The sequence below is a fragment of the Schistocerca cancellata genome, chromosome 2 (genome assembly GCF_023864275.1).
Source record: "Schistocerca cancellata isolate TAMUIC-IGC-003103 chromosome 2, iqSchCanc2.1, whole genome shotgun sequence".
Lineage (NCBI taxonomy): Eukaryota > Metazoa > Arthropoda > Insecta > Orthoptera > Acrididae > Schistocerca > Schistocerca cancellata.
The window spans coordinates 130,827,524-130,847,811 of NC_064627.1; positions in this window are offsets into that span (position 1 = coordinate 130,827,524).

Consider the following 20,288-nt stretch of genomic DNA (forward strand, 5'->3'; position numbering starts at 1 on the left):
GCGACGTGGGCACCCAGGTGTGTCAGACACCTGGAGAACAAGCCTTTTCAGACGCTCAGGTAGAAAAGAAAGCCATTAGGGTGTGCCAGAGGCACAGGTGGAAGAGAAGGACAAAGAGAGGCCTAAACCACTGTTAATGACATTCCTTTGTAGAGGGCATCGCTAATGCGACACGCTCGTTACTTGAAAACATATGATTTTTGTAATGCGTTGTGGGCACACAGCTGTGTCAAACACCTGGAGAACAAGCCATTAGGGAGTGCCTTTCATCGCTAATGTGACACCCTCGTTACTTAAAAACATATGATTACTCGCACTTTGTGCTAATTACTGAAATGCTTATGAATTGATGGGAAATATTCGTACATCTGCACACCTGATTATGACACGTGTCTTTTTACGAGAGTTGAGAGCAATTAACTTATGAAACGAAATGCCACATGACTATTGAATGATATTTTTATGCTTTGCTTTTCGTAGTTGCTTATTTCATTTGATGTCTGGTTTCCAGCTGTGTTGCAGCATTGCTTTTATAAAATAAAATGCATTTGCTAATGTGAACTCTTTCTGTCAACAGATCTATTAAATAATTATTTTATGATCCACATTCTTTAAAAAAGGAGCACTTGGAAAGGAAAGAACAATAAGAAGGAACTAGCAACAGTAAAACAAAATTTTCTTTTCAAGTACATGGTAATATTTTTTTACAATCAGTTGTTATGGTGCACCACTTTAATTACATAGACATTAAGATGTGAATATGCATTTCCCCTGTCTGCATTGTTGTTTTTACTGTAATATTTTTTCTGTTTGCGCTATGTCATGTTTAGGTATAAGTTGCTGCTGTTTGCCAGGCATAGTGTTATTGAATTTGACTTTTGCTAATTTATGCTGCTAGCTTTGCCAATTTGCATTTTTTGTCATTTCTGTTTGTGTTGATTTGTTGTCATGCTGCATTGCCTCGTCCCTTGGTATATATATCTGAGCTCAGTAGATTTAAGTTAGCTTAAGAGGGGTTGACTATATAAGAAACTGACTATGGAGAATAGGTAAAGAATGCATTGCGAAGAAAGATTTGGGCCCCAATGAGTATTGTACAATCAGAAATAATTATTTTAAAAGAAATATGAATAGAATACAGGAACGAGGTATAGGTAGGATTTTCTTGTAAATAAATGATGAGGTAAGCAATATGTGAACATATAAATACAGAAAGCATGCTTGGATAGGATTTTTTTGGTGGAAACAAATGTTGAAATAAGACGAAAGATCTATCGAATGAAGTTGTGGGGTGGACTGCAGTACCAAATGTTACACTGAAAACAAACCCTGTCCTTTCCTTTTGTGTTATCCCACTATGTGTTTGGGTACCCGTGTGTATTTGTGTTTTTCCTGTCTTTATGTGTTTAGCTGATGAGAGCTATGTTGTAGAATTTTTCTAATACTCTGTTATTTTCTTTGTAAAGATGCTTAGACATTATTTATTCTGTGTTGTTTTAATGCTCATGTGTGAAGTTGAATTTTTAAAAGTGATTCTGATCTTTTATGTATGTACTCATGTCATCATTCCTGTAACACTGATGTATATGTTTATTTCTATTGTTTTGTAAAGCCTGCACTACAAATATTATCTGTATTGTTATGTTTTTAATGATGTATTTTGTATCTTTGTAATTGTATTCTTATGTTATATAATTGTAATTGACGCCAGTTAATCAAATTAAGTAACTTGAAAGCATTCATTTCACTGCACACATTTCTGTTGGTCATAGTATATGGACGATATGTGAGAAGTAGGGACTGTTAGTGTTTGCACGTGTGTTACTAATTCAGCAAGGGACTGGATAACAGCATAGCTGGTTCTAAGGACAATTCCCAAAAACTTTGTGCGTGCACAAGTGGTGGTTTATGGACTTGCTATCTTCTCTGCAAGACTCTTCGATGGTGATTGTGCACCTGCACAGTCGCAGCAGATGGCTGCTGGCCATCTCTACCAGGACTACAGTGGGTCTACACCTTTGCTGACTCACCAGTACCACAATTTCTATAAGGACTACAGTGGGTCTGCACCTCTGGTGGCCCACCAATACTCTCTACCAGGACTGCAGTGGGTCTGCTCTGTGATGACCTACCTACCAATATTCGTCAGAACTTCGAATGACTCAGCTGTGGGTTTGCTCCATTGTGGCCCATTACCTGTCAGCATGTCAAGAGTCAGCACTGTCTTTCCGTTGGAAGGACACCACTACTTCTTCAAGACTGCATGGAAATCCACTACTTCTGTGTGCAATTTTTTAACTAATGAGACTTTGTGAAAAAAAACTGTAATTACTATTATGATGAATGATCAGGACTGTCTCTATGGACTGTGAGAAAGTTTTAGCTTCTGACCAACATTGTATCAATAATTGTGTGCATTTGATTTCGATGTTCTTGTAATTGTAAAAAAAAAAAAAAATTTAACAAATATGTATTGGCCACTGCCCAAAAACATTTGTAAAATTTTTTTGTGGGGAGCATGGGGGCTATGTAAGTAGGCTGTTTAGATTTTTATATGGGTAATGCCACGTAGCGCTCTGTATGAAAATCACTGGCTGTGCTGTGTGCAGTCTGTGGCTAGTTTGCATTGTTGTCTGCCATTGTAGAGGGGCAGCTGGATGTGAACAGCAGATTGCGTTGCGCAGTTGGAGGGGAGCCGCCAGCAGTGGTGGATGTGAGGACAGAGATGGCGGAGTTTGAAATTTGTAAAAATTGATGTCATGAGCTGCTGTATATATTATGACTATTGATGACTATTAAGGTAAATACAGTGTTTGTTCTCTATTAAAATCTTTCATTTGCTAACTATGCCTATCAGTAGTTAGTGCCTTCCGTAGTTTGTATCTTTTATTTAGCTGGCAGTAGTGGCACTCGCTGTATTGCAGTAGTTCGAGCAACGAAGATTTTTGTGAGGTAAGTGATTTGTGAAAGGTATAGTTTAATGTTTGTCAGGGCCATTCTTTTGTAGGGATTTTTGATAGTCAGATTGCGTTGCGCTAAAACTATTGTGTGTCAGGTTAAGCACAGTCTTGTACAATTGTTCTAAGTGGACATTTCATATGTACAATTGTTCTAAGGGGACGTTTCATATGTCGATCCTTAGCCTAGGATACCTCACTGGAATCTTCTGATTTTTTCTTGTAGTTTGTGTATTTAGTGCAGCTTTTGTTTATTGCTAGCGCGTAATTGTAGAGAGAATCTCCTTTGTAGTTGCAGTCTTTCATTGTTGTAATGTAAAACAGTTGTGGCACGCATGTAGATTTGCAACAAGTATTTCGCTGCTGCAATTAACTAGATATTATTTTCAGTGTTATGTTAATGTGTTCTCTTATTTTTTGCTCTTCAAATTGTGTTTTTGTGTGTTATCGTGTGAAACATTGTCTCAATAATGGCGTGTGAAAAACGTAACACTCGGCTCCAAAGTAAAATGAGAAACGACAGTGAAGACGAAAGCAATGTGTTAGCGCCACTGTGTAATGAGTTAACTAATGTTCAAAGTAGTAATTTGGTAACTGTGCATAGGGAAATGGAGCGGGCGTCAAACAATGGCGTAGACAGTCAAACAGGTAGTGAACAGGGAAGCATTATCGATCGATCGGTCGGCAACAGCTCGCCTCAGGAATCCGAAATGATAGGACACAATTTTGCAAATACTGTAGATTCAGGTTTTGCGTCCTCACCGTTTTCTCAAATGAGGCAAGCAACGAAGATTTTTGTGAGGTAAGTGATTTGTGAAAGGTATAGTTTAATGTTTGTCAGGGCCATTCTTTTGTAGGGATTTTTGATAGTCAGATTGCGTTGCGCTAAAACTATTGTGTGTCAGGTTAAGCACAGTCTTGCACAATTGTTCTAAGTGGACATTTCATATGTACAATTGTTCTAAGGGGACGTTTCATACGTTTCTACATTCTTAAAGGAAAGTAAATAAATTTACTTGTACATTAAATTTTCTCTTCTTTGTATGTTCTGGAAAACTACTGCAGATACACATCTGGGACATGCTTTTTTAGATTCACCAGACCGATAACAACAAAATAAATCGAAATCGTGCTTTACTTTAACCTTGTACAGTTTTGTGAAGACTTCATATTAGTGAAGTTCCTAAATTTCAGGCAAAACTTTCATTAGCCGTAACTCTGTAACTAAACATTTGCGGACCCACTCTTTTTATGAACTTTTTTCTTTAGTTTTACTTGTAGAATAACATATTAAAATATTTGCACAACTTCGTGAAACATTACGTGGGATGGCAATAACAGAATGTCTGGCCAGATATTTAGTAACACATAAAGCAGTATGGGGCAGTCCTGAGAATCCCAGAAATCTAGGCAGCGACGTCGAATTGCTTGTCGCAAACGTTTCAAAACTTTGATGTAAAGATTTTGGTTCACTCTGTGACATCACGGTGAACCAATCCCTTACTGTCAAAGAATGAGATCAACATTTTCTCTGCTCTCGAAGGTTGTCGTTAGACTTTCTTTCGAGGCTGGTAATGCAGGACTTCAGCATTTTGACGCCTCTTGCGAGGGTCATACTGGTAGCACCAACTTTCATCCCCAGCAATAATCTCTGACGGAAATGTGGGATCACGTCTGGCTCTATCCCGTAGTTCAGCAGAAATTCTTCGTCTTTCCTATTTCTGTTCGTCTGTTAGTGTGTGAGGGACGATTTTTGCATGAAGTTTTCGTTTCTCTAAATCTTCCCGTAAATTCTTACGACACACACAACGATTCTTCTGATATTGCAAGCACAGTTACATGACAGTCTTCTTTCAATAATTGCCTTACGCGCTCAAGTTTGCATCAGTATGTGCTGTAGACGGGCGACCAGCCCTGGGATCGTCTTTTACTGAATTTATGCCTTCAGAAAACCTTTTGTGCCACTCGGAAACAGGACTTCTTGAAAGTGCCTTCCCAAGTAATTGAAGTTATTCACTTGCTCTATTTCCTCTCCCCCTATTTTCATGTGGCATTTTCTCCCCTTTGCTCCAATTACCGTGCTTTTCGTTTTCTTCTTGTTAATCTTCATTCCATATTCTTCTAGTTTTGTGTTTAGACCATCTAACATTTGTTAAAGAGAGAGCGGTCCCAGATTAGTTTGGCGCGTTATTCGTTGTATCAGTGTATAATATCAGTGACAGTAAAATGCGAAGAATAGCCAGTAATCCAGCAGTTAAAGCACTGCCCTGGCCTATGCTGAGATGCTGAGAGCTGCCACCAACCATGTGGTGCTACTGAGTCGCTGCTGGATTGCTGTTTATTCTTTGTGTTTTGCTGTCCCCTATTAGAGATAGCGATAAAACCAATATGCCACCGAAGGACGCAATGAGCAGAACGTGTTTGGGCTGCTCCAGCTACACACTAAATAACCGAAATTGCAAATTAATACGGAAAATACAGGACATCAAACCAAATATACACACCTGGAAATTGAAATAAGAACACCGTGAATTCATTGTCCCAGGAAGGGTAAACTTTATTGACACATTCCTGGGGTCAGATACAACACATGATCACACTGACAGAACCACAGGCACATAGACACAGGCAACAGAGCATGCACAATGTCGGCACTAGTACAGTGTATATCCACCTTTCGCAGCAATGCAGGCTGCTATTCTCCCATGGAGACGATCGTAGAGATGCTGGATGTAGTCCTGTGGAACGGCTTGCCATGCCATTTCCACCTGGCGCCTCAGTTGGACCAGCGTTCGTGCTGGACGTGCAGACCGCGTGGGACGACGCTTCATCCAGTCCCAAACATGCTCAATGGGGGACAGATCCGGAGATCTTGCTGGCCAGGGTAGTTGACTTACACCTTCTAGAGCACGTTGGGTGGCACGGGATACATGCGGACGTGCATTGTCCTGTTGGAACAGCAAGTTCCCTTGCCGGTCTAGGAATGGTAGAACGATGGGTTCGATGACGGTTTGGATGTACCGTGCACTATTCAGTGTCCCCTCGACGATCACCAGTGGTGTACGGGCAGTGTAGGAGATCGCTCCCCACACCATGATGCCGGGTGTTGGTCCTGTGTGCCTCGGTCGTATGCAGTCCTGATTGTGGCGCTCACCTGCACGGCGCCAAACACGCATACGACCATCATTGGCACCAAGGCAGAAGCGACTCTCATCGCTGAAGACGACACGTCTCCATTCGTCCCTCCATTCACGCCTGTCGCGACACCACTGGAGGCGGGCTGCATGATGTTGGGGCGTGAGTGGAAGATGGCCTAACGGTGTGCGGGACCGTAGCCCAGCTTCATGGAGACGGTTGCGAATGGTCCTCGCCGATACCCCAGGAGCAACAGTGTCCCTAATTTGCTGGGAAGTGGCGGTGCGGTCCCCTACGGCACTGCGTAGGATCCTACGGTCTTGGCGTGCATCCGTGCGTCGCTGCGGTCCGGTCCCAGGTCGACGGGCACGTGCACCTTCCGCCGACCACTGGCGACAACATCGATGTACTGTGGAGACCTCACGCCCCACGTGTTGAGCAATTCGGCGGTATGTCCACCCGGCCTCCCGCATGCCCACTATACGCCCTCGCTCAAAGTCCGTCAACTGCACATACGGTTCACGTCCACGCTGTCGCGACATGCTACCAGTGTTAAAGACTGCGATGGAGCTCCGTATGCCACGGAAAACTGGCTGACACTGACGGCGGCGGTGCACAAATGCTGCGCAGCTAGCGCTATTCGACGGCCAACACCGCGGTTCCTGGTGTGTCCGCTGTGCCGTGCGTGTGATCATTGCTTGTACAGCCCTCTCGCAGTGTCCGGAGCAAGTATGGTGGGTATGACACACCGGTGTCAATGTGTTCTTTTTTCCATTTCCAGGAGTGTATTTTGAGGAGGAACGACGTAAGCTGTTGTGCCAGTGTTGCAGACTGGGAATGCGTACTGACATTCAAAACAGCTGGGTGTACATACACTGACCCGACAAAAATAATCTGATAGCGATATGCCCATATACAGATGACGGTAGCATCGTGTACTCAAGGTATAAAAGGGCGGTGGATTACCGGAGCTGTCATTTGTACTCAGCTGATTCATATGAAAAGGCCGCACGACGGTGTGTTAGTTGGAGCTAGACGCATGGGCCATTCCATTTCAGTAATCGTTAGGGACTTCAATATTCTCAGAACAACAGTGTGAAGAGTGTACCACGAATAAAAAACTTAAGTCATTACCTCTCACCACAGACAACATAGTGGCTGACATCCTTTAGTTACCGGCCGAGAGCAGCGGCGTTTGTGTAAAGTTGTCAGTGCAAACAGACAAAAAAAGGGAAGCAGTGGATGGTTGTTGAACTTCAAACAGTGCTACAGATTTGAAAGACTTAATATAACGAATTGTGAAACAATGCGTCAGTTTGACGATGCACAGCGAACTGCGAAGTCGGCCCCAAAGTTTGGAGATGGGATAAACAACCTTACCCATCGTTCCGTAAGGTATTTCGTTTTTTTTGCAAATGCGAGAAATCGGGATTTGTACAGGAAATGAACCCTGGAAATTGGAAGTACCAGGAGACTTGTACCAAGGTGGACTAACATCAGTACCTTAACGCATTCGTGTACAATTATGCTGACTGTTAATCTGGATGGTAAATTGCCTGGAAAGTTATTTATTGTGCTGCGAGAAGTTGGAGGTCTTCTTACCCCTTCGATTCTTTCTCGTGTGCATGATCTTGCAAGGTCAGTAGGGAATTTTTACGTCACAGGAAACAAAAGCGAGAAAATGGGCGTAAGAGAACTACAGCTGCGGTACGGGCACTGGTTTTGATCAATAGCTGGTCAAAGTAACTTGCTTTTGTTTAATTCCTGGTCTGTGTGTAAAAATCAACTCCTTCAGCGCAAACTATCTCTCCTGAAAAGTGTGTGCTTGGTTGGTTGGTTGGTTGATTTGGGGGAAGAGACCAAACAGTGAGGTCATCCGCCCGATCGGATTATGTAAGGACGGGGAAGGAAGTCGGTCGTGCCCTTTCAAAGGAATCAACTCGGCATTTGCCTAAAGAAACCACGGAAAGCCTAAATCAGGATGGCCGGACAAAAAGTATGTGACATCGTTATTCATGACATTGGACAAATTCAGCATCTAGATGTTTTTACCGTGCCTATAAAACATATTATCGCACCTTCTGCAGCGACGTCTTAAAGAATCGCGTTTCACGATAAGCTCCGAGCAGATCGTTATGCATTCGGTTGCATGCCATCGCATTCCATTAGTTCTCATCATCCCGTTACACCAATATGATTCTATATGCATTCTTTAAGAGTTTTGAACACTTCCTGAGTGACGACGACGTCGATTCCCGTTGAATGTTGCCCTCTGCACATCCCGGAGACACATTCTCTGTCGCTCTCATGATGCACATGGTGAGTCATTAGCTGCTAATATTTTCCATGCTACAACCAATAACACAAAAGTTTCAAATGAGCCTCAGTAAAGACGGAACTTGCGACCTCGCACTCAAGGGATTTATCGTTAGATCAGTGAGCAACAAGAGTTGAGCATTATCAAGATAGAATTCATGTTCTGGTCCCGCTGCAGATAAAATTCTGCTGCGGTACTGATAACAGGTGTGTCACAATGCGAGAGTAGAAGTGTGGAAAAAGTGTGATTTGTGTGGACAATACTTCTAAATTTCACACAGGTTCACCGTGAAATTCTGGCGGTATATGGACCGAATGCAACGTCGCATCCAGCCGTAGTGAAATGGTGACAACAAATTGACAAAGGCAGCATTGACATTAGTGATGCTGATCCGGAAGGAAGGCCGCCGACATCAGCCACAGGCAAGGGGAAGGACATTATAGAGAAAAGAGATTCCCAACGATGAGGACGTTCACACAGGTTTTCTGAAATCCCTCCGTGACCAAGAAGCTGATTTCTGTTGAAGAACTGAACATTACAACGTCAAGTTAAATTTACGATTATTATCAAACCTATCGTTCACCTTTCACATATTTTTAGTGTTCAGTTGTAGCCGTTGTTTGGTTTGAAACGTGTCGCTGCAAAACACGCCCAACACACTCTGAGGATTGTCTAACTACCATCCTGCACGACAAACAAACTTGTGTTGATCATATCGTGTACGAGCACACGGGGATTCCCCCCCCCCCCCCCCTTACAAAGGAAACAGAGGAATTATGGGTGATTATTAAACATATTGCAAATCGCCCTCTGGAGCAGTATGTGCCGGGGCCGAGTAAGTAGATTAAGGACGGAAAAAACCCATCGTGGTTTAGTAACAAAATTCGGAAAGTGATAAGGAAGCAAAAGACTGTTGCACTTCCTGTTCAAAGGGCAATGCACAAATGACGAAGGGCAAAAGTTAATAGAGATTTGTGCGTGTGCAAGAACATCGATGCGCAAAGCATATACCACTACCACGTTACACCTTAACAATTGATATAGCCGGGAACCCGAGAAAATTCTGGTGATACATTTATCGCTGAGCAAGTCGATGACTACCGTCCACTTACTCGTTGGCCAACTTGGCGTGCCAACGGAAGACACAGAAAGGAATGCTGAGGTTTTAAATTTCCGTTTAAGAGATTACTCGCGGAGGAACATGGTACAGGACAGACTGTCGTTTGAACATTGCACTGACTCGCCTATGGAGGACATAGTAATAGGAATGCCCGGCTATAGAGAAGCAACTGAAAGAGTTGATAACAAATAAGTCGTCTGTTCCGGATGGAATCACGATTTGGTTTTACAGAGAGTACTCTACGGCTCTGACCCCTTACTCAGCTTCCATTTATCTCGAATCTCTTGCCCATCACAAAGTCACAAGCAACTGTAAAAAACGCAGATGACTCCTGTAGACCAGAAGGGTAAAAGAACATAGCCGGATAGTTACAGACCAATATCCTTAATATCGGTTTGCTGCAGAATTTTTGAACATATTCTCACTTCGAATGTAATAAAGGTCTTGGCGACGGAACAGCTTCTGTCCACAAAGCATCACGGTTTTAGAAAGTAGCTCTCGTGCGAAACTTAGCTTTTCCTTTTGTCACATGATATCGTGCGATGTATGGATGAAGGGCAACAGGCAGATTCCATATTTCTAGATTTCCGAAAAGCGTCTGACACGGTGCCCTATTGCAGACTGTTAACGGAGGTACGAGCACACAGAATAAGTTCCCAGATGGGTGAGTGGCTCGAAGACTTCGTAAGTAGTAGGACCCAGTACGTTGTTCTCGATGGCGAGTGTTCATCGGAGACTAGGGTGCTTCAGGCAAGTGGTGACAGGACAGGTATAATTCTGTATATAAGTAAATTGCGAGTTTTTGCTGATGACGTTGTGGTTGTACGAGAAGGCGTCGTTGTTGAGTGACTAATGACGGATGGAAGATGAGTTAGATAAAATTTGTAATTGGTGTGATTAATGGCCGCTAGCTCCAAACGTAGAAAAATGTAAGTTAATGCTGATTAGTAGGAAAAACAATCCCGTAATGTTCGAATACAGCATTAGCAGTCTGCTGACTGGTACAGTAAGATCGATTAACTGGCTAGGCATAATGTTGCAAAGTGATATGAAATGGAACGATCACATAAGAATTGCACCAGGAAAGGCGAATGCTTGATTTCGGTTTATTGGCAGAATTTTAGGAAAGTGTGATTCATCTCCAAAGTAGATCACACGTAGGACACTAGTGTGACTCATTCATGAGAACTCCTCGAGAGTTTGGGATCCGAACTAATTTATTTATTTATTTACTTACTTATTTTTGGTCATTCGTAACTGGAATTAGACAATACAATTAATTATAGTAGTAAATATTGCATATTATACAAACTCTCCGCGCTTGAGTATGGCTATTTTAAAGGTCCGTTCATTTATTTTTAACAGTGTTTCTTCTTTCTGTGTTTTCAACCTAATCAGATTAGTAATAAGACAGCACCTGAAGACGACAGTGGATCGAGCTGGACTGCTTTTTGCTTAGAAGTGCGGAACCTTTTGCCATGCCAAGTAACCCAACAATCTTACAATGACTAAAGATACAAAATAAAACATACATAGGTTAGTAATAACAGTATATTCTAAATTAAATACACAATTTAAGGTACGACATTTACATTATGCAATTACGAGTGCCGTTTGGTTGCAAGTCGTGAACGTATTAATTAAATAATATAGTTTGGCTGTGTGCCAGAATTCGTCTGATCTGGACAAGACCTAGAAAACAACAGATGTTTCTAATTCCCCCAGTAATATGACGATCAAAAACCTTCAAATGTTTCCAACTTCTGCATACAATATTTATACAGCCGTGGACTACATGTATGGCTCAAATTATTCCTTTATTTCATTACTTACAATTACGTTTTCTGCTAATAAAAGCTCTGCAAGCAAATGTTCCTTCAAACTAGGTCGGATTAAAGGAAGACATAATAGCAATTTAGGGGCGGGATGCTAGACTTGTTACCGTTAGATCTGATCAGCACGCAGGTATGCTTCGGGAACTTAAATGGGAATTCTTGGGAGAAAATTTAGAAAACAAGCTGACTGTAGAACGATCCTTTCGCCGCCAAAGTACGTTACGCTTATGGCCCTCGAACATAAAGAGAAATTAGGGCTCATACTGCAACGGCGTTGTTTTATTCGTCCACCTACAGAAAATGTCCACTCACCTTGCAGTAATCTCGTGTTCTGCAGCTCGAACACACATCCCTGCCCCATAGAAGAACGGATAATATATCTAGACCTCGAAAGCAGTAGTGGAAACTGTCGCACTCTCTGTGTTTAGAGGGGGCAACAACAAAAAACTCCGCCAAGCCCGTACTTATGTGAAGTGACGGTTTCGGCACTCACAGGGAATCACAGTCAATCGAAGTAGCCAGCTTATGGTACCTAAACGAACAAGTTACTAGAGAGATTGCAAAACGGATTATCTGTGATTGATAGGATGCTCGCTCCAATATTCTACTGGCTCCGGAACCACCCCTCGCCCTCCCCCCCCCCCCCCCGCCCTCAGCGCTACATCTACATCTACATTTAGGCTCGTTTCACACTGGGACACTTGTGACGGTCACCGGTGACTGTGGCGAACACTCCTGGGCCACTGGTGTCCCACACTGCAGCTGTTGCCAACTGATTAGTTGGTGAAATGGACTCGAGCGAGGAGGAACTGTTGTTAGTACTTGTAATGAAGAGGAGGAGGAGAATGAAGACAAAACGTTCATTACACATACATCCACTGCTACGTGATCGGCTGGAGAAAGGATTGTATTACACCCTTTATGACGATCTGAGACAATCTGAGAAGAAGTTTTTTCAGTATTTTCGAATGTCAAAAACTTCATTTGATGAACTACTAGCATTCTCCTTGTAGGTTATTAACCTCCGTGCCTCGTACAGGGGTAGAAAATATATTTCGCTATTCTTGTGGTCCGAAAAATACGGTATTAAAGTGAAAAAAGAATATAGAACTTACCAATTTTGTTTCTTTCATCTATGCTCTTTTCATCGAAATCAGGCACAAACTTCGTAATAATTTCTTGCCACGCTTTCATTTTCATGACTTTGTTACTGTAGTCATTGCTTTTGATATCCCAAATAACGGGACGACTTTCCACTTCACTTATAAAATCTCCTGTTTTGATGAACTCTAAACTCATGGCTGCACTGTGTGGAGAACCACTGGGCTCAGCAACGGCTGCCTGTCTGTTGGCAACTCTGCACTGCTGTGTCTGTGATCGGCGTCCCAGTGTGAACACTCCAATACAAGCTAATGCATGTCCGGCGGTGACCGCAGCGAACACAGTGTCGGTGTCCGTCACATGTGGCGAGGGTGAGTCACTGCTGGGCCACCGTGACTCGGTGACTCAGTGCAGTGTCCGGGTGTGAATGCTCCAATTCAAACGAAGGTATCTCTATCAGTGACCGTCACCGGTGACCGTCACAAGTGTCCCAGTGTGAAACGAGCCTTATACTCCGCAAGCTACCCAACGGTGTGTGGCGGAGGGCACTTTACGTGCCACTGTCAATACCTCCCTTTTCTGTTCCAGTCGCGTATGATCCGCGGGAAGAACGACTGTCTGAAAGACTCCGTGCGCTCTCGAATCTCTGTAATTTTACATTCGTGATCTCCTCGGGAGGTATAAGTAGGGGGAAGCAATATATTCGATACCTCATCCAGAAACGCTCTCTCTCGAAACCTGGCGAGCAAGCTACACCGCGATGCAGAGCTCCTCTCTTGCAGAGTCTGCCACTTGAGTTTGCTAAACATCTTCGTAACGCTATCACGGTTACCAAATAACCCTGTTACGAAATGCGCCTTTCTTCTTTGGATCTTCTCTATCTCCTCCGTCAACCCGATCTGGTACGGATCCCACACTGATGAGCAATACTCAAGTATAGGTCGAACGAGTGTTTTGTAAGCCACCTCCTTTGTTGATGGCCTACATTTTCTAAGGACTCTCCCAATGAATCTCAACCTGGTACCCGCCTTACCAACAATTAATTTTATGTGATAATTCCACTTCAAATCGTTCCGCACGCATACTCCCAGATATTTTACAGAAGTAACTGCTACCAGTGTTTGTTCCGCTATCATATATTCATACAATAAAGGATCCTTCTTTCTATGTATTCGCAATACATTACATTTGTCTATGTTAAGTGTCAGTTGCCACTCCCTGCACCAAGTGCCTATCCGCTGCAGATCTTCCTGCATTTCGCTACAATTTTCTAATGCTGCAACTTCTCTGTATACTACAGCATCATCCGCAAAAAACGGCCGCATGGAATTTCCGACACTATCTACTAGGCCATTTATATATATTGTGAAAAGCAATGGTCCCATAACACTCCCCTGTGGCACGATAGAGGTTACCTTAACGTCTGTAGACGTCTCTCCATTGATAACAACATGCTGTGTTCTGTTTGCTAAAAACTCTTCAATCCAGCCACACAGCTGGTCTGATATTCCGTAGGCTCTTACTTTGTTTATCAGGCGACAGTGCGGAACTGTATCGAATGCCTTCCGGAAGTCAAGGAAAATAGCATCTACCTTGGAGCCTGTATCTAATATTTTCTGGGTCTCATGAACAAATAAAGCGAGTTGGGTCTCACACGATCGCTGTTTCCGGAATCCATGTTGATTCCTACAGAGTAGATTCTGGGTTTCCAAAAACGACACGATACGCGAGCAAAAAACATGTTCTAAAATTCTTCAACAGATCGACGTCAGAGAAATAGGTCTATAGTTTTGCACATCTGCTCTCAAGCGGCCGAACGTGACGGAAGCAGCCGAGCTACGAACTTCTCCTAGACACTACCAAGCAATTATTTAGCTCGCTAAATACCAGCGAACGTACTGTTCTCTGATTGGCTGTCATGCAACACGGCCAATCCGATATCAGTATTAAACCGCACGATCCCGAGTCTTTTACATTTGCCCAGTTATGAAACCTAGAAATATCAGAAAAACTCTCTCTTTAAATAACTGAATTCTCGTAAAATGTTTCTTCTTCTCCCAGCAATTGCTAGTTACACTTTACAAACTTCCCCTGAGGGTATGATTCTCCCTCTTTGTGTTGGTCCCATACAACCGATTACTCTATTACTATTATATTATTTACTATATTAATTTGCAATCACACTTTCATGCACACAAATAAATAAACATATCAAATCAACAATAATCAATAGAAGACGTAATATTCACAAAAGACACAGTTTTGCTTCCAAATTAAACTGTTTTGAGTACGTATAATTTAAGTCCGTAAGATGCTGATACCTTTCGGTCACTGCCGTAACTACTTGGAACTGCTACTGGTTCAGAGCACCCATCTATCAGTACATTTACATGCGACACATCTTCCGAAAGACGAGAAGCGAATTTCGGAAAACTTTTTTCGCTGTCGTGTTTACATGTTAAGGTCTGAAGCGGATTTGCTAGCTCAGTTAAATATGGCGTCTCGGAAACACCAGTTCCAATTTCTAACTCATTCATCACAATCGTAATTTCTCTTCACTTAAATACCAGAGATAGACGGCTTCACGCTTGGTCTAATATTTCTGTTTCTACTTCAGTGCAAGCCGGCCGCGGTGGCCGTGCGGTTCTAGGCGCTTCAGTCCAGAACCGCGTTACTGCTACGGTCGCAGGTTCGAATGCTGCCTCGGGCATGGGTGTGTGTGATGTCCTTAGGTTAGTTAGGTTTAAGTAGTTCTAAGTTCTAGGGGAATGATGACTTCATATGTTAAGTCCCATAGTGCTCAGATCCATTTGAACCATTTGAACTTCAGTGCAAAATAAGCCTATATAAACTGAATATTTTGAAAACAAGCCAACACAAGCACGGTTCAAAAACGGTTGTCTGTCTACATTGGCGCGAAAATCGCTTGCTGAACTGGAAAACCGGCAGCTAGAAACGGATTTCCCGAATCGATTTTGAAATGTTTACATTACCACCCAGAAGCGACAAGGGCAAAATCAGCTGCAATTCCTCAGGTATGAGGAAGAGCGCTTCTGCAGAAGAACGTCTTACAGCTGTTCTCAGATTTTTAGCAACGTGTCGCTTCCTCGAAGGTTATCTTTGCCAAAGCCATTTCCACATCATCGCCGCCGAATATAATTCCCAACACATGCTAAGTACTTTACGATACACTATGGCCACAGGTCTTGAAGGTAAACCATTGAAACTTTTAGTTATCGTATTAATCTTTTTATTTAAGGAATTGCTGAAAAGTACACGGAAGAAAATTCACACATACACCCAAGTAATTTTTTTAGTGACGTCATTGCTTAAAACGAGGGAGAAGACTCACCGCTGTTACTACTCTGTGGTACGATATTAGTCGTAAAATGTGTTAATTGAAATATTGTCTCTATCTGGAAGTGAAGTGTGAGGCCCTGCAATGAAGAAGTAGATGACGGAGGACAAGATGCTGAAGCGTGGGACGGGGCTGGTAACAGCTTGACTTTATACATATTACTGCCATACAAATCGGTCTGTGCAGTCAAGGTTTTAAGAAACCGTCAGCCGTTTCTGATGAACAGTAATTAAAAGCAAGTCGTAGTGCCACAAAGTTGGTACATACACTACTGGCCATTAAAATTGCTACACCACGAAGATGTCGTGCTACAGACGCGAAATTTAACCGACAGGAAGAAGATGTTGTGATATGCAAATGATTAGCTTTTCAGAGCATACACACAAGCTTGGCGCCGGTAGCGACACCTACAGCGTGCTGACATGAGGAAAGTTTCCAACCGATTTCTCATACACAAACAGCAATTGACCGGAGTTGCCTGGTGAAACGTTGTTGTGATGCCTCTTGTAAGGAGGAGAAATGCGTACCATCATGTTTCCGACTTTGATAAAGGTCGGATTGAAGCCTATTGCGATTGTTGTTTAATGTATCGCGACATTGCTGCTCGCGTTCGTCGATATCCAATGACTGTTAGCAGAATATGGAATCGGTGGGTTCAGGAGGGTAATACGGAACGCCGTGCTGGATCCCAACGGCCTCGTATCACTAGCAGTCGAGATGACAGGCATCTTATCTGCATGGCTGTAACGGATCGTACAGCCACGTCTCGATCCCAGAGTCAAAACGTGGGGTCAAAACATGGGGACGTTTGCAAGACAACAACCATCTGCACGAACAGTTCGACGACGTTTGCAGCAGCACGGACTATCAGCTCGGGGACCATGGCTGCGGTTACCCTTGACGCTGCATCTCAGACAAGAGCGCCTGCGATGGTGTACTCAACGACGAACATGGGTGCACGAATGGCAAAACGTCATTTTTTCGGATGAATCCAGGTTCTGTGTACAGCATCATGATGGTCGCATCCGCGTTTGGCGACATAGCGGTGAACGCACATTGGAAGCGTCTATTCGTCACCGCCATACTGGCGTATCACCTGGCGTGATGGTATGGGGTGCCATTGGTTACACGTCTCGGTCACCTCTTGTTCGCACTGACGGCACTTTGAACAGTGGACGTTACATTTCAGAATGTTACGACCTGTAGCTCTACCCTTCATTCGATACCTGCAAAATGCTTCATTTCTGTAGGATAATGCACGACCGCATGTTGCAGGTCCTTTCTGGATACAGAAAAAGTTCGACTGCTGCCCTGGCCAGCACATTCTCCGGATCTCTCACTAATTGCAAACGTCTGGTCAATGGTGGCCGAGCAACTGGTTCGTCACAATACGCCAGTCACTACTCTTGATGAATTTGGTATCGTGTTAAAGCTGCATAGGCAGCTGTAACTGTACACACCATCCAAACCCTGTTTGACTCAATGCCCAGGCGTATCAAGACCGTTATTACGGCAGAGGTGGTTGCGGGTACTGATTTCTTAGGATCTATGCACCCAAATTGCGTGAAAATGTGCTCATATGTCAGTCTAGTATAATATATTTGTCCAATGAATACCCGTTTATCATCTTTTCTTCTTGGTGTAGCAATTTTAATGGCCAGTAGTGTAAATGTAATCGAAACTTCGATAGTCATGTCACTACACATGGTCACAAACCTCGTTCAGTTTCTTTCTAAATGAGCCTCGTAAGCTGTTTTTTGCAACCAAATCACCGCACGCTTGAAGGCAACTGTGGTGTACCGCCAGACACTACACTTGCTAGGTGGTAGCCTTTAAATCGGCCGCGGTCCGTTAGTATACGTCGCACCCGCGTGTCGCCACTATCAGTGATTCCAGACCGAGCGCCGCCACTCGGCAGGTCTAGAGAGACTTCATAGCACTCGCCCCAGTGGTACAACCGACTTTGCTAGCGATGGTTCACTGACAAATTACGGTCTCATTTGCCGAGACGATAGTTAGCATAGCCTTCAGATACGTCATTTGCTACGACCTAGCAAGGCGCCATTACTAGTTTCTATTGATGCTGTAAAACATGTACCGTCAAGAGCGACGTTCACCATTTATGGATTAAAGTTAAGTATTCCACCAGCTACGTCAGTTTTTTCTAAGTCTAATTTTCTTGTCCTTTTCCAGACCTCACGCCAGCCTGCGTGAGCTAAAACGCGTGCCTTTCGGCTTCCTCTAGTAGTACTGGGTTGGCTCTCTTGCCAATCCACAACATTTGGCGACGAGGCCACACCGCGTTCGTAGCTATACTGCCCTGATTTACTTGTGTAATGGCTTCGCCACCTTCTCCAGATGTACTGTCCGAATTTTATCGCTTACAGAACCAGCCTTACTGGATTCCTTGGACAGCTTGTCCAGGGTCAACGTGCAATGCAAAACGATGCGGCAGCCGCCGCTCCACCGCTAATGCAGCCACAAAACGCAGTTGTATCGCCTTTTCGTCCTTTTGATGCGGTACTGGAAAGCTGGACGGAGTGGTCACGCCAATTTGGATTCCATCTCGCCGCCTACAGAATTCAAGGTAACGAGCGGCAGCTTTTGCTCCTTTCCTCCGTCGGGGTACAAACGTACTGTGTGATAGTCAAATTATTTCCCCGATGCGACGTAGCAACTCTGTCCTACGACGAAATTTTGTCTGCATTAGATGCATATTTCAAAGAATCAGTCAATGGAGTTGCGAAAAGGTATACCTTCTTTCGTACAAAACGTATGGCTGGTCAGACTAATAGGGAGTAGGTTGCAACCTTACAAGGCCTTACTAGGGATTGTGCTTCTGAGTGTCAATGTGGACTCCCTTATTCACCGAGCGAGGTGGCGCAGTGGTTAGCACACTGGACTCGCATTCGGGAGGACGACGGTTCAATCCCGTCTCCGGCCATCCTGATTTAGGTTTTCCGTGATTTCCCTAAGTCGTTTCAGGCAAATGCCGGGATGGTTCCTTTGAAAGGGCACGGCCGATTTCCTTCCCAATCCTTCCCTAACCCGAGCTTGCGCTCCGTCTCTAATGACCTCGTTGTCGACGGGACGTTAAACACTAACCACCACCACCATCCCTTATTCAGATACTATGGTACGTGATGCAATTGCACAGAACGTTTCTGATGTTTGTATGTGGGAACAGATTTTGAAACTAGTCAATCCCTCCTTTCAACAAGTGATGGACATATTGGATCGGCAGGACACACTTGACTTTGCTCAGGAATCCTTTAAAACTTTGCCACCTGTTTGTCAGGTTAACCGGCCTGCTGAGCGAGCTGCATGGAACAGTAAACAGTCCTCGTGCCCAGCCGCGCCAAAGCCGCCTGGCTCTCAGCCACGTGTACCGCGCCGGCAAGCAAATGCAGTGCTAAAATCATGCCCGCGGTGTGCTACTAGACATTCGCGTGAGAATTGCCTGTCACGCCAAGCTATTTGCTTTTTCTGTAATAAAAAAGGACATGTTCAAAGTGTTTGCCAGAAAAAGCTCAGATCGGAAGCTCAAAACCATTCCAGGCCCCTTGCTTCGCTGCGGAATCTGAATCGAACCAAGGATATTCAGGCTCGCGACACTTCGCCCATGGAAATTCATATAGTTCATGCCACTCCACCCAGTGCCACTCTCTCTAACAGTGACTGTGTTCGTCCCACACATAGTGTGCGTCGACATCGCCGGAAATCCCGTCAAGTCGCAAGTGATTTTGTACCAGAGTCAGTTCACGTTGCAAGAGACAGTGGCTCTTGTTGTCAGCAGGACAATAAACTTTTTGTGGACTTGGACATTAACGGCAAAGTGATACCATTCCAGCTCGATACCGGGGCTGCAGTTTCACTGATCAATCAAGACACTTAAAAACTGCCGGGCACACTTCCGTTGCGTGCCGCCAATGTTAAGTTAAGTACCTATTTAGGTCAAGTGATCCCTGTGTTAGGACAGTGCAGCCTTCTTGCAACATACAAGGGACAAACAAAACTTGTGTCATTTTACGTCCTTCGTTCTTCTGCTGCAGTGAACTTGTTTGGTTTCGATTTATTTCAGTTGTTTAACTTGTCTATAGTAAATCAGGTCCTATCCGTGAACCAGACTGTGCCTTCAGACAGTGTTTCTCGTCTATGTGAAGAATTTGCAGACATTTTTGCACCGGGCCTTGGTTGCGCTAAGAACTATAAAGCACATTTTGACCTGCAAGTCAACGCACAACCGAAATTTTTCAGAGCGCGCAATGTTCCCCACGCTTTCCGTGATGAGGTCGCAAAAACATTACACGATTTGGAATCACAAGGTGTAATTGAACGTGTGCAGGCTTCTCTCTGGGCCTCACCCTTCGCAATTTTACAAAAAACCTTCTGGATAATTGAGACTTTGTGTGGACTTCAAGGCAACAGTGAATCCACAACTAGTGACTGCAACTTTTCTTTCACC